Raw genomic sequence first — 15,405 nt, forward strand, 5'->3', positions numbered from 1 at the left:
GAAAACCAGGCACTGCTCATCACCTGTCCAATACAGTCCCAACCGTGAAGCATGGTGGTGGCAGCATCATGCTGTGGGGGTGTATTTCAGCTGCAGGGACAGGACGACTGGTTGCAATCGAGGGAAAGATGAATGCGGCCAAGTACAGGGATATCCTGGACAAAAACCTTCTCCAGAGTGCTCTGGACCTCAGACTGGGCCGAAGGTTTACCTTCCAACAAGACAATGACCCTAAGCACACAGCTAAAATAATGAAGGAGTGGCTTCACAACAACTCCGTGACTGTTCTTGAATGGCCCAGCCAGAGCCCTGACTTAAACCCAATTGAGCATCTCTGGAGAGATCTGAAAATGGCTGTCCACCAACGTTTACCATCCAACCTGACAGAACTGGAGAGGATCTGCAAGGAGGAATGACAGAGGATCCCCAAATCCAGGTGTGAAAGACTTGTTGCATCTTTCCCAAAAAGACTCCTGGCTGTATTAGATCAAAAGGGGACTTCTACTAAATACTGAGCAAAGGGTCTGAATACTTAGGACCATGTGATATTTCAGTTTTTCTTTTTTAATAAATCTGGAACAATGTCAACAATTCTGTGTTTTTCTGTCAGTATGGGGTGCTATGTGTACATTCATGAGGAAGAAAAATGAACTTAAATGAGTTTAGCAAATGGATGCAATATAACAAAGAGTGAAAAATTTAAGGGGGTCTGAATACTTTCCGTACGCACTGTATATATATATAATTTTATTTTATTTTTATTTTTTACCTTCATTTCTATCTTTGTTAAAGACATGTAGGGTCACTCTTTGTATAAAGGTCACATTTTGCTTTTGTGTGAAGGAGGCTCTAACATCTTAGAATTTGTTTTCTCATTGGTGTGGCCAGATTTACCTATCAATTTAGTGACATTGACAGTTTTCTGTACCTTGTACAACCACAGAGTGCCCATGGACAAATGGCTGTTATTTTAAATTCAACAGTACCAGTCCATTAAAAGCTTCTCAGTTGTTTTATTGCATGGCTCTCCTGTCAATATTCATGGATCCATCAAGCCCGCTTGAATCTTTTTGATAATGGTGGTCTTGCACCAGTTCCTGTGGTGGAATGTTTTCAGGGTTTTTTGTTTTTTTGTACCTTCTTGGCCATCGTTCCCTTACAGAAAGGAGGCATTTGCCCCAAGTTGGATCTCAAGTTCTGAATGTCTTAATTTGAATCTAGAAATTCCATATGAAGTCCACCATATCTGTCATTAACTCTTTTCACCAGGGAGACTCTTTTAGGCTAGGTTCACATCTGTATGGGTTGTGCCGCTGCGGGACCAAATATTGGCAGCCACAACCACCCACCCAGAGAAATGCAGGACCTGCTGGCATTAATTAATCCTAATGGCATGCTGCCCACACTGGAAATCGCACCAGTACTGGGAACCTCGGTTCTCGTGTTGACTGCAATTTCAAAAATAGGCAGGTCATTCAAATAAATAATCCACAGAAAAAAGGATCTGGCGCCTGCTGAAAAGATATTGGTGGAATGACACAGCCTGATGTGTCTAAAGCCCCGTACACACGTACCGATTGTCGGCCGTAAATATTCGGCCGACGACCGATCGACCGATTGTAGGCTTGTTAGTATGATGCTTCCGACAGCCGACAGCGCATTTTCGGCCGAACAGAATCTGTCGTGCAGACTTTAAAATTTTTGTTGTCCGTCACCAGAACGGCCGATTGTTTGCCAGTCAGTACAGAATTCGGCCGACAAACAGCAGATTAGCAAGACTGGGCATGCTCAGAGAAGAAAAAACACACGGAAAGTTAACCATCACATGACATCACTTCTGCAGTCGGCTGTTGTTGGCCGACAAAATTCGTGTGCAGTCTTTAGCACTTTTCAACCGACAGGACAGCACCGGACAAAAGACGGCCGATCGTTCGGCCGACATTCGCTACGTGTGTACGGGGCTTTAGCTGCTCCAGAGCATCTCCATGGGACGGAGAGCCAGTAACCAAAAAACACAACATAGAGCACAAGAGTGCTAAAAGACCGGCTTGTGGGTGGAATGGAGCCCAATGGTGATGGTTCATAAAGGACTGTACAATGACAGGCAGGAGCTCCACAATAAGTCATGAAAAGCCAGTGTTTATTGAAAACGCTTAAGAGATATAATTGAAACATTTTTTTCTGACAAGGATGCACAAGAAGCCACAGTGACACAGTAGGTTTCTATGAGGCTGCCATCCCATGTTTTTTTGTTTAAATTATATCTCTTAAGCGTTTTCAATAAACACTGGCTTTTCATGACTTATTGTGGAGCTCCTGCCTGTCATTGTACAGTCCTTTATGAACCATCACCATTGGGCTCCATTCCACCCACAAGCCGGTCTTTTAGCGCTCTTGTGCTCTATGTTGTGTTTTTTGGTTACTGGCTCTCCGTCCCATGGAGATGCTCTGGAGCAGCTAAAGCCCCGTACACACGTAGCGAACCATCACCATTGGGCTCCATTCCACCCACAAGCCCATCTTTTAGCGCTCTTGTGCTCTATGTTGTGTTTTTTCATTCAAATGAATAGGCTCTCATGTCCATGAAAAACGCAGCTCACATGGATGTGCATCTAGCACTACTTCTGTGGACATCAAGAACACGTATCTGCATGCCCCCATCTTTTCAGCACATCTGTGTTTCTTACTTTTTGCTCTGGGGTCCTTACACTAACAGTCCATGGCCCTAAATTGGCCTCTTGTCTGTACCTCGGGTTATCACCAAAGTGTTAGCCCTTGTATTAGTTCAGCTGCACTCTCGTGGCATCCCAAATGTGGGACAGTTAGAAGACTTTGTAAAGCAAACTGGATTCCTAGCACCAGAAAGCTATTGCAGACTTGTGCTTGTGGTCATGCGTGTGCACATTGCACATGTACATGGTTCAATGTTAGATATACTATGCCAGTTTGTTCATATTTGTTCATGTGCGCGTGCACATACCAATTAGCACTTGGCACCTAGTGGCCTATTTAAGCTGGTCTATCTCTTTAGGCAGTTGCTGAATGGTCCTCAGGTTGTTCCTGTGTTCCTGATACCTGCTCTGCTGTACCTGCTTACCCGTGCATGACCAGACTTGCCTTTGGACTTAGTTTCTTCTCTTGCTTTAGCTCTGTTTACTTAACTACTCTGACCTTGGTCTGTTTACTGGACTTATCCTGCCTGATGACTCTGTACTGCTTTGCTGTTACTGACCTTGGCCTGCCTTCTGGATTTGCTTTGCCTGCCGATTTGGTTCCTCGCTGCCCGGTTGTTTCTGACTGTTGCTCGTCTCCTTGTTCTGCTTCCATCTCCTGCTTTGGTGCCAAGCTGCTCCTGCATTATGTTCCGAGGACTGAGAATACAAGCTCTACCCACCTATGGAGTGGACATCACCGGCAGCCAGCTACTACGGCACTTGTGCCACTCCTTGCCCTTACACACTCTGTCTCCACCTTCAGGGGTGTTGGGCGGGAGGTGCAAGAGAGGCCTTCACAACGTTACAGTCTTCACCAGGTACTTGATAGACCTCCTGTTGAAAGAATAGCCAGCACTGCATCTGTCGAACAACGCAGTCTTTCCTGTCCAGAAGTTGCAGCATTTCAGGTAAATCCTGATCTTTTAGAAGTCATTGCTGATACTAGTTCATCATTTCGAGTATCTGAGTCTATTCTTGGACACAGCTCAGCCCATAATGTTTCTTCCACAGGAGTAACTTTCAGACATTCCGGTCTCAGATTCAAGCTTTCCAGTCTAGAGTCACTCAACTCTCAACTTTTGCATGAGAGTCATGGGTCTAATGGTAACCACTTTCAAGAAAATTGTGACACTAGTCACTCTAGTCCTCTATTACACAATGTTCTGTCATCATGGGGCAAATCAATCAGGCTTCTGTGCCTATGACTGATCTATGCTTTTCCTTCTTTGAAACTTATTTTTGTTGTTCCTCAATGGACGAGAAAGAAAATAGGATTTTTACACTCGCCTTTTCCTGCAATATATCATTCTTTTGTTCTTGCTTTTGGACGCACTTTTACATTTTAAAAGTTTGCCTGTAAGATAGTAGATCATAACTTTTTGAGTTCAGGTTCACTGTACCTCACATTGCTAAGACTATTTATGTTAAAGATAAAATGTTAACCCAACATATCACATTCCTGATATGTGCCTGCTGTACCATGAACTTGTATGAAAAAGTGCACTATATTACCAAAAGTATTGGAACGCCTGCCTTGACATGCACATGAACTTTAATGGCATCCCAGTCTTAGTCTAATGCCTCGTACACACGCAACGATTGTTGGCCGTGAACATCCGATCGGCCGATTGTCGGCTTGTTAGTATGATGCTTCCAACAACCGACAGCGACTTTTCGGCCGAACAAAATCTGGTGTGCATGCTATAAAATTTTTGTTGGCCGTCAACGGAACGGCCAATTTTCCGTCAGTCAGTACAGATTTCGGCAGACAAAATTCAGATGAGCAAGACTGGGCATGCTCAGAGAAGAAAAAACACACAGAAAGTTAACCAGCACATGACATCACTTCTGAAGTTGGTTTTTGTTGGCCGAGAAAATTTGTGTGCAGTCTAAAGCACATTTCAACCAACACAACAACACTGGACAAAAGACGGCCGATCGGTCGGCCGATAATCGTTGCGTGTGTACGAGGCTTTAGTCTGTAGGGTTCAATATTGAGTTGGCCCAGCCTTTGCAGCTTTAACAGCTATATGAAGATGGGATGAATTAGAGCGGATACTGCGAGCCAGGCCTTCTCATCCAATATCAGTGCTCGACCTCACATATGCGCTTCCGGAAGAATGGTCAAACATTCCCATAGACACGCTTCTAAACCTTGTGGACAGCCTTCCCAGAAGAGTTGAAGCTGTTATAGCTGAAAGGGTGGACCAACTCAATATTGAACCCTACAGACTAAGACTGGGATGCCATTAAAGTAAAGGCAGGTGTCCCAATATTTTTGGTAATATAGTGTTTCCTGGTCTCTTTCTATTACTTTCTTTGTGTGAAAAATCTAATGTTCCTGGCAGTCTCTCTGCTCTCCTTTTAAGAAATGACCATGCTAGGTATTAGAGCACATGTGTGGTCAGTTTTCTGGCTGTGCTGGGAACCTCAGCCTGCTATTCTCCGATGATCAAACTCATGCTGACATGCCCTCCCGCACAGCCATTCACTGGGAAGTTCAGTGTCCTGCTGTTTCTCTTTCCTTAGCTCTCTGAACTCACAATACAGCTGAGAATAGAGGGTGTGTGATCACTTATAAAAAAGGGGAAAATGTATCTATAATTTATATATACTGTGTATGTATTGTGTGTGTATGTGTATATATAAATATACAGTATATATATATATATATATATATATATATATATATATATATATACACACACACACACACACACAAATGGTTTGCCTTTTATTTCTATTTTTAGTGGAATGGGTTGTTTTACAATGTAATCGTTCACATATACTTTAAGCTGAGGCTGGATAAATGTTACATATTTGCCAGTTAGGATCACTCAGCTTACTTAGTGCTTGGGGCAAGATGTGGATAACCTGTCTCACTTCAGCCTCATCATCTATGATTCTTAGACAAGGAGGTGACCTGAATAAGACATAGCGCTGACACATTTTCTTTTCTTAGATATCATGTGTTCTAGTAAAACTGCAGAAATCACGATGTCAGTATACATTTGTTTCCTGACGACCAGCATGGGGATGAGAATGGTTAGCTTGTCATTGCTGAAAGCCCTGGAATGTGTGCAGTAGATTGATCCTACGGACACCAAACTGATATCTTATGTTCTCAGTTTTAGATACTTACAAGTGCTGAGTAACCGGACTGTCCTGCTTCAGATTCCACTTATATTTGGCTTTTATCTGTGCACAGACTACCAGCCTTATCCAACAGAAATACTTCATTGTCTATTTAAAACTCTTTACGCTACGTTCACATGTTAGCGTAGCGGACCGCGGGCAGAATCACTGCGATTCTGCCCGCGATCCGGAAATCATTGCAAATCGTGGGACAACTGTGCATTGCCGTTGTTTTGAAATGACACCCCAAACGCTGAGCAATGTTGCCGTGATTTCCGCCTGCCGAATTGCGGTAAAATTGCGCAAACAAAATCGTGGCTCGCATGAAGCCCAAAAAAGGTACAAGAGCTTCTTTGGGGCGTCATGCGACCCGCGATTTTGTTTGCGCGATGTTACCGCGATTCGGCAGGCGGAAATCGCGGCAACATCGCACAGCGTTTGGGGTTCCATTGCAAATCAATGGCAATGCACAGGCGTCCCATGATTTGCAATGATTTCCAGATCGCGGGCAGAATCGTGGTGATTCTGCCCGCAGTCTGCTACGCTAACATGTGAACGTAGCCTAAAGTGGTATTAATTTTTTTTTTTTTTTAATTCAAATAAAAAAGAGGTCAGGCTAGGTGGTTCACACACCTCCGGTGCAAGTTTCCCCTCCGTTTTCATAGCAGCTGTTCAGCTGCGAATTTAGATGCGGTTCAGATGCAAATTTTTGGAGCCAGCTGCTACCGGCGTCTTTAACACTAGCTGGTTGCTAAGGAGTGGGCTGTGAAGCTGGCTGCTGCATCCTTACCAACCGACTCCCCGCTGACAGCTGAATGGAAAAAAAATAATTACCAGCATTAAAGAATTGTGAAAAAATGGCGTGGGCGCCCATACCTTAAATTCATATCAGACCCTTGGGGCTGGTATGGATTTTGAAGGAAACCACCACGCTAAAATGTAAAAAAAAAAAATGTCATGGGGTCCCCCCACAAAATCCATTCCAGACCCTAACCTGAGAACGCAGCCTGGCAGGCCCCTCCCCGCTCCTGAACCATACCAAGCCATATGCCCTCAACATGGGGGAGTTTGCTTTGTGGTTGGGGGGCTCTGCATTCAGATGCGTTCTCATAGAAGGTAATAGCGTTCTGGACCCATATACCCCATATTACCCATATTCCCATCTGGACCGCACCGTAGTGCTCAGGACTCATTTCAAATTTTCAGCGAATTTACACTGCAGCTGCACCACAGATATGTGAGCCATCTCCAAAGAAAGCTGGTTTAATTCACATGTCATTGGCAAAACACTTCCAATTCACATATAAGTGAACCAAGCCTTATACTTACACGCTCTGTGCAATGGTATTGCTCAGAATGGTCCTTTACCTAATTTCTGGAGTCTCTAATTGGCACTGTCCGCTCTTGCGGGTGCCCCATAGCAATTCATGAGCTACTGTATGTGGGTACCTGCACAAGAACATTACTGAGCCAGGCTGTGTGCGTCCATAGACATAAACAGTGCCATTCTGCCACGCCCCTGCTCCCTTCCCACAGGATTTGACTGACAGCAGCAGAAGCCTATAGCTCCTCCTGTGATAGCAGAAAGTGAAGGGAGAAGCGGTGCAACCAGGACAGTGCTGGATCGCTGGCAGTACTCAGGTAAGTGTTTGGGGTGGAGGTAGAAGGAAATAGTTAGTGGAGAATTGTTGTTACCTCAATGCAGGGAATATATTAAGGTATACAACTGTTAGAGCCGCTTTAATGACAGGTGAAAGGTGGTATACAGAGCCTAACTATATTCATGATTTTTACTGATATTAACTACTTGCCAACCATATACTGTAAAAATACAGTGGCAAGGCTGGTCTCCTACCCAGGATCACGTACCTAGTATGTGATCCTGCACTTCTGGGTTTGGGGGGCGCCGGTGGCCTGCTCCCGCTGTGATAAGACACAGTGGGAGCTGATTGGTGGGTACGGCAAACTCGATGTGTGCCAGCACCCGCCGATGCTTTGGAACACTGACAGAACGGCGGTCTGGCTATATAAACAAGGCAAATCACCATTCTATCACTACAGAAGACATGGATCCTGTGTTCCTGCTAAGCAGAGGCACCAATCCATGCCTTCTCCTAGTGCAAACACCTCCCCCACAGTAGTAAAGCACTGGTCAGGCACACATTTAACCCTTTGATCGCCCCTGATGTTAACCACTTCCCTGCCAGTGTCATTAGTACAGTGACAGTGCATATTGTTTAGCACTGTTAACTGTATTAGTGTCACTGGTCCCCAAAAAGTGTCAGTTAGGGGCTGATTTACTAAAGGCAAATAGACTTTGCACTTTTTTGTAAAATGCATTTGCTCCAGAGCTTAGTAAATGAGCAGATGCTCTGCTGACTTCCATAATCTAATCATGTGCAAGCAAAACTGATGTTTTGTTTTTTCCCTGCATGTGATTGGGTATTCTTTGCAAAGTGAAGCTTTACCTCATTTCCTAAGCTCTGGAGCAACTGCACTTGAAGAGTGCGACTGCACGTTGCAAAGTGCACAGTCTATTTTTCTTTAGTAAATCGACCCCATTAAGTCAACTGGGTAATGGAAAACCTGCACCTTGCCCATGCAAGCTAGTTAAGGACACTTTTTCTGATGACAATGTCCAAGATGGGACTTCTAAGAGGGAAACCTTTCTGCTCACTTCCCTGTAGTGTCTTGAGAGAAAAAGTAAAGGAAGATCCCCATTTGGACACAACATGCAAGGTTCTAAAGAAGAATTCCAGGTATGCTGTATGGTATATTTTTACATAGTTACATTGGTCTGGCTTGGACCAATGTAACTATGTATATACCATACATTGCCATTGCCCCTGGATGCTGGAAATTTACCGAAGCAGGCACCTCTATTCCAGTGATCTCCACTTGCTTCCGGGTACCGTGCTAAATGGCTGGCCCAATGCATTGTGAACACACGAGGTTGTGGCAGTGCCGACATGCTCTTCACCTCCTCCAATCAGATAACATGTTGTATTCATTAAGAAAATGCAAAGCATTCTCTGATTGAATAGAGCCCGTGCTGAGAGGCTGACCTCCTGTATTCATAATGCATCAGGCTGACTGCTCAGCATTGGACCCAGAAGAAAGTGGAGATCACTGGAGTAGTGATTTATACTTCAGTGATTTCAAGCATCCAGGGACATCAGCCAAGTATGGCATAACATGGTATGTAAAATTTACCATGCATTGAATTCTTCCTTAACTTTACCCTACTATTCTAAAAAAAAAAATAATAATAATGTTTGGGCTTTAGATATTATCTTAACGTAATACATAGTACTAACAGTGCATCCGGAAAGTATTCACAGCACTTCACTTTTTCCACATTTTGTTATGTTACAGCCTTATTCCAAAATGGATTAAATTCATTATTTTCATCAAAATTCTACAAACAATACCCCATAATGACATAACGAAAGAAGTTTGTTTTAAATCTTTGCAAAATTATTAAAAATAAAAAACAAAAAAATCCCATGTACATAAGTATTCACAGCCTTTACCCTGACACTCAAAATTTAGCTCAGGTGCATCCTTTTTCCTCTGATCATCCTTGAGATGTTTCTACAAGTTGATTGGAGTCCAGTTTTGGTAAATTTAGTTGATTTGGGCATGATTTGGAAAGGCGCACACCTCTCTATATAAGGTCCCTTAGTTAACAGTGCCTATCAGAGCACAAACTAAAGCTGGATACACACTATACAATTTTCTTTAGATTTTTTCCTTTAGACTTACCAAAACCATATAATATTAGGTCAGACCTAGACACTTTGTATTTGTATGCAATCAGACAGTCCCTTGCACAACATGGTTGAAGGTAAATCCAAAGGAAATCTACAGTCAGGTCCATAAATATTGGGACATTGACACAATTCAAATCTTTTTGGCTCTATACACCACCACAATGGATTTGAAATGAAACAAAGATGTGCTTTAACCTCCCTGGCGGTATGATTCTGTCAGGAATTCTGTTCCAAAAGCGGTACAATTCTTATCATGGAAATTTGGCGTTATGTATTATAGGCCTACAATTCTTAGTAATTACTGACTTAAACCTGACCAAAACAAGTCTCTGGTAGACATCCCAGATGTGATAAATTTGAAACACAAACAAGTGAATTATAATCGAATCAATAATATTATTTTATTATTTAATATATAATATATATAATAAAATTATATTATTGATTAGATTATAATTCATGCGTTATATATTATATATATATATGTGTGTGTATATATATATATATATATATATATATATATATATGTGTGTATATAGATATATATATATATATATATATATATATATATATATATATATATATATATATATATATATATATGTGTGTGTGTGTGTATATATATATATATACACACACACATGAATTATAATCAAATCAATAATATAATTTTTATATATATATATATATATATATATATATATGTACATATATATATATATATATATATATATATATATATATATATATATACATATATATATATATATATCTATATACACACATATATATATATATATATATATATATATATATATATATATGTACATATATATATGAATATATATATATATATATATATATATATATATATATATATGCATATATATATATATATATATATATATATATATGCATATATATAATATAAAATGTGTTATGTGTTTTGTGCAACGTTTTTTTTTTTTTTTTTTTTTGAATTTCCCTCCCTAGTTCCGCTCCCATGCAGCATTGCTGCTGCAGGGAACGGAACTAGGAAGTCCTCCTACCGACAGACGAGCGGCGGAGATCTCAGCTGGCAGTCACAGCAATGAGAGCTCATCGCTGGATCGCCAGGATAAGGTAAGAGACGCTCCGCTGCGCTGTCTGCATAGCTCTGCCATTCACCCCGAGCGTGACTCGGGGATACCGCTAATAGCAGAAAATTCCTACCCCGAGTCACGCTCGGGGATACCGCTAGCAAGGTTAACTGCAGACTTTCAGCTTTAATTTAAGGATAATTACATCCAAATTAGGTGAAAGGTGTAGGAGTTGCAACAGTTTGTATATGTGTCTCCCACTTTTTAAGGGACCAAAAGTAATGGGACAATTGGCTGCTCAGTTGTTCCATGGCCAGGTGTGTGTTATTCCCTCATTATCCCATTTACAAGGAGCAGATAAAAGGATCAGAGTTCATTTCAAGTGTTTTATTTGCATTTGGAATCTGTTGCTTTCAACTCTCAATATGAGATCCAAAGAGCTGTCACTATTAGTGAAGCAAGCCATCATTAGGCTGAAAAAAAAACAAAACAAACCCATCAGAGAGATAGCAAAAACATTTGGTGTGGCCAAATCAACTGTTTGGAACATCCTTAAAAAGAAAGAACGCACCGGTGAGTTCAGCGACACCAAAAGACCCAGAAGACCACGGAAAACAACTGTGGTGGGTGACCAAAGAATTCTTTCCCTGGTGAAAAAAACACCCTTCACAACAGTGGGCCAGATCAAGAACACTCTCCAGGAGGTAGGTGTATGTGTGTCAAAGTCAACAATCAAGAGAAGACTTCACCAGAGTGAATACAGAGGGTTCACCACAAAATGTAAACCGTTGGTGAGCCTCAAAAACAGGAAGGCCAGATTAGAGTTTGCCAAGCAACATCTAAAAAAGCCTTCACAGTTCTGGAACATCCTATGGACAGATGAGACCAAGATCAACTTGTACCAGAGTGATGGGAAGAGAAGAGTATGGAGAAGGAAAGGAACTGCTCATGATCCAAAGCATACCACCTCATCAGTGAAGCCTGGTGGTGGTAGTGTCATGGCGTGGGCATGTAAGGCTGCCAATGGAACTGGTTCTTTTGTATTTGTTCATGATGTGACTGCTGACAAAAGCAGCAGGATGAATTCTGAAGTGTTTCGGGCAATATTATCTGCTCATATTCAGCCAAATGCTTCAGAACTCATTGGACGGCGCTTCACAGTGCAGATGGACAATGACCCGAAGCATACTGCGAAAGCAACCAAAGAGTTTTTTAAGGGAAAAAAGTGGAATGTTATGCAATGGCCAAGTCAATCACCTGACCTGAATCCGATTGAGCATGCATTTCACTTGCTGAAGACAAAACTGAAGGGAAAATGCCCCAAGAACAAGCAGGAACTGAAGACAGTTGCAGTAGAGGCCTGGCAGAGCATCACCAGGGATGAAACCCAGCGTCTGGTGATGTCTATGCCTTCCAAACTTCAGGCTGTAATTGACTGCAAAGGATTTGCAACCAAGTATTAAAAAGTGAAAGTTTGATTTATGATTGTTAATCTGTCCCATTACTTTTGGTCCCTTAAAAAGTGGGAGGCACATATACAAACTGTTGTAATTCCTACAGCGTTCACCTGATTTGGATGTAAACACCCTCAAATTAAAGCTGAAAGTCTGCAGTTAAAGCACGTCTTGTTTGTTTAATTTCAAATCCATGGTGGTGCTGTATAGAGCCAAAAAGATTAAAATTGTGTCGATGTACCAATATTTATGGACTTGACTGTACCAACAAAAGTTGTATAGTGTGTATCCAGCTTAAGCCATGAAGTCCAAAGAATTGTCTGTAGACCTCTGAGACAGGATTGTATCGAGGCACAGATCTGGGGAAGGATACAGAAAACATTTCTGCAGCATTGAAGGTCCCAAAGAGCTCAGTGGCCTCCATCATCCGTAAATGGAAGAAGTTTGGCCTGAATGAAAAGCGCCATGTCTGGAGGAAATTAGGCACAGCTAATCACTTGACCAATAGCATCCCTACAGTGAAGCATGGTGGTGGCAGCATCATGCTGTGGGGATGTTTTTTTAGCGGTAGGAACTGGTAGACTAGTCAGGATCGAGGGAAGACTAGTCAGGATCGAGGGAAAATGAATGCAGCAATGTACAGAGACATCCTTGATGAAAACCTGCTCTAGAGCACTCTGGACCTCAGACTGAGGTAAAGGTTCTTCTTCCAACATGACAATGACCCTAAGCACACAGCCAAGATAACAAAGGAGTGGCTACGGGACAACTCTGTGGATATCCTTGAGTGGCTCAGCCAGAGCCCAGATTTGAACCTGATTGAACATCTCTGGAGAGATCTGAAAATGACTGTGCACCGACTCTCCCAATCCAACCTGATAGAGCTTGGGAGGTCCTGCAAAGAAGCATGGGAGAAATTGCCCAAAAATATGTGTGCCAAGCTTGTAGCATCATATTTAAAAAGACTTGAGGCTGTAATTGGTGCCAAAGGTGCTTCAACAAAGTATTGAGCAAGGGCTGTGAATACTTACTGTATGTACATGGGATTTTATTTGTTTTTATTTTTAATACATTTCCAAAGATTTCAAACAAACTTATTTTACGTTGTCATTATGGGGTAGTATTTGTGGAATTTTAAAGAAAAGAATGAATGTATTCCTTTTAGGAATAAGGCTGTAGCATAAAATGTGAGAAGAGTTAAGCTGTCAAGGTCTTCCCTTGCCTTCCTGTTGGCAGCCATCTTGAACATGTGCAGACTTCTGTCTCTTATAAACTCTGTTTGCATCATCACTTGCCTGCTGCCTGGGCATCGCTCAGTGATGTTGCACAGCTGACTATATATCACCTGATAGCTTGCAGTCCTTGCCCTTGTGTTTGTGCTCCAAGGTGCATCACTGCTAGCAGTCTTCTGTTCTCCACGTTCCTCTGTGCATGACCTGGCTCGGTTGACGACTTTCCTGGATCTCGATCCCACATTGGCAGACGACCCCACATCGGCAGACGATCCGGCATCAGCAGACTACCCGCTACTGGACCCGATCCCGGCTTGGATGTCTACCGGCTTCTAGACTCGACCCCGGCTTGGATGACTACCCGCTTCTAGACTCGATCCCGGCTTGGATGACTACCCGCTTCTAGACTTGATCCCGGCTTGGATGATTACCTGCTTCTGGACTTGACCCCGGCTTGGATGACTTCCGGCTTCTAGACTCGATCCTGGCTTGGATGACTACCTGCTTCTAGACTCGATCCCGGCGTGGATGATTACCTGCTTCTGGACTTGACCCCGGCTTGGATGACTACCTGCTTCTAGACTCGATCCCGGCTTGGATGATTACCTGCTTCTGGACTTGACCCCGGCTTGGATGACTTCCGGCTTCTAGACTCGATCCTGGCTTGGATGACTACCTGCTTCTAGACTCGATCCCAGCTTGGATGACTACCCGCTTCTAGACTCGATCCCAGCTTGGCTGACTACCTGCTTCTGGACTTGACCCCGGCTTTTCTTGATTTCTCTCCCCACTCTTGCTATGCGTTTATTGTTGTTACCCTAATAAACTTCTTTATTTTATTTGCATCTTCATGTGGTCTGGTTTCCTGGCACCCTGACAGAAGCACTGTGATTACTTTCTAGATGCACTGTATATACAACTTCCCAGGCGATGTAAGAAGCTAGCTGGTAACCTCAGACAACCAGCCTCCACCTATGACTAAAATCAAAATTTGGGATGGAGTTTATACGATCTGGTTATTTTGCTCATAACAAGCTTAGCCAGTGGTGATGCTACTGTATGTTTGTCACTAGTGTACCTGTTCTCATGCTTTTATGTAAGTTTAATGAGATTTGTTGAAGAAAACAATGTATGATTTTTAAAATCTGTGTAATGATAGCTGTCCCTTAACCACTTAAGCCCCGGAAGATTTTACCCCCTTCCTGACCAGGGCCTATTTTGCGATTTGGCACTGCGTGACTTTAACGGACAATTGCGCAGTCGTGCGATGCTGTACCCAAATGGAATTGACTTCCTTTTTTTCCCACAAAAAGATATTTCTTTTGGCGGTATTTGATCACCTGTGCGATTTTTTGATCATGCGCTATAAACAAAAAAAGCGTGACAATTTTGCAAAAATAACAATATTTTTCACAATTTTTTTATATGAAATTCCCCCCCAAAAAATGTAAAAATCTAAATTTTTTAACATTTTAGGCCAATTTGTTTTCTGCTACAAAAAGCTATTGCGTTTACTAACTAAGGGAAAGATTTTTGCCATTTTTATTGTTTTTATTTTTAACGAGTAATGGCGGCGATCTGCGTTTTTTTTTTGCGGGACTGCAACATTGCGGTGGACAGATCGGACCCTTGACTGACATTTTTGACACTTTTGGGGGTACCAGTGACATTACTACAGTAATCAGTGCTATACATATGCACTGTTACTGTAAAAATAACACTGGCAGGGAAGGGGTTAACTATATTTGAGAAGGAGGGGTTAAGTGTGTCCCTAGGGGCGTGCTTCTAACTGTGTTTGGATGTGGCTGTGTGTGTAACAGCAGAGATCAACGGTCCTACATAGCAGGATCGTATGATCTGTGCTGTTACACAGGGGAGAATGACAGGCGGCTTTGTTTACACTAGCCGCCTGCCTTTCTCCCACTGTACCGGAGGATCGTGAGTGAGCGGCGGACATCCGTGATCCGCGGGGGGGGGGGGGGGGGGGGTCCGTGAGCGAGCCTCCGGCAGCGCGCGCT

The 15,405-nt window shown here is 42.6% G+C and overlaps 1 protein-coding gene across 1 annotated transcript in view; it reads left to right on the plus strand.

The window, feature by feature from the left end:
- AGBL1 (AGBL carboxypeptidase 1) overlaps positions 1–15,405 on the plus strand; it is a gene marked incomplete at its 5' end in the record, with an annotated part of 1,093,821 nt that overhangs the window by 366,326 nt on the left and 712,090 nt on the right. The window lies entirely within an intron of this gene.

This window comes from Pelophylax lessonae (assembly GCF_965119305.1).
Source record: "Pelophylax lessonae genome assembly, chromosome: 4".
NCBI lineage: Eukaryota > Metazoa > Chordata > Amphibia > Anura > Ranidae > Pelophylax > Pelophylax lessonae.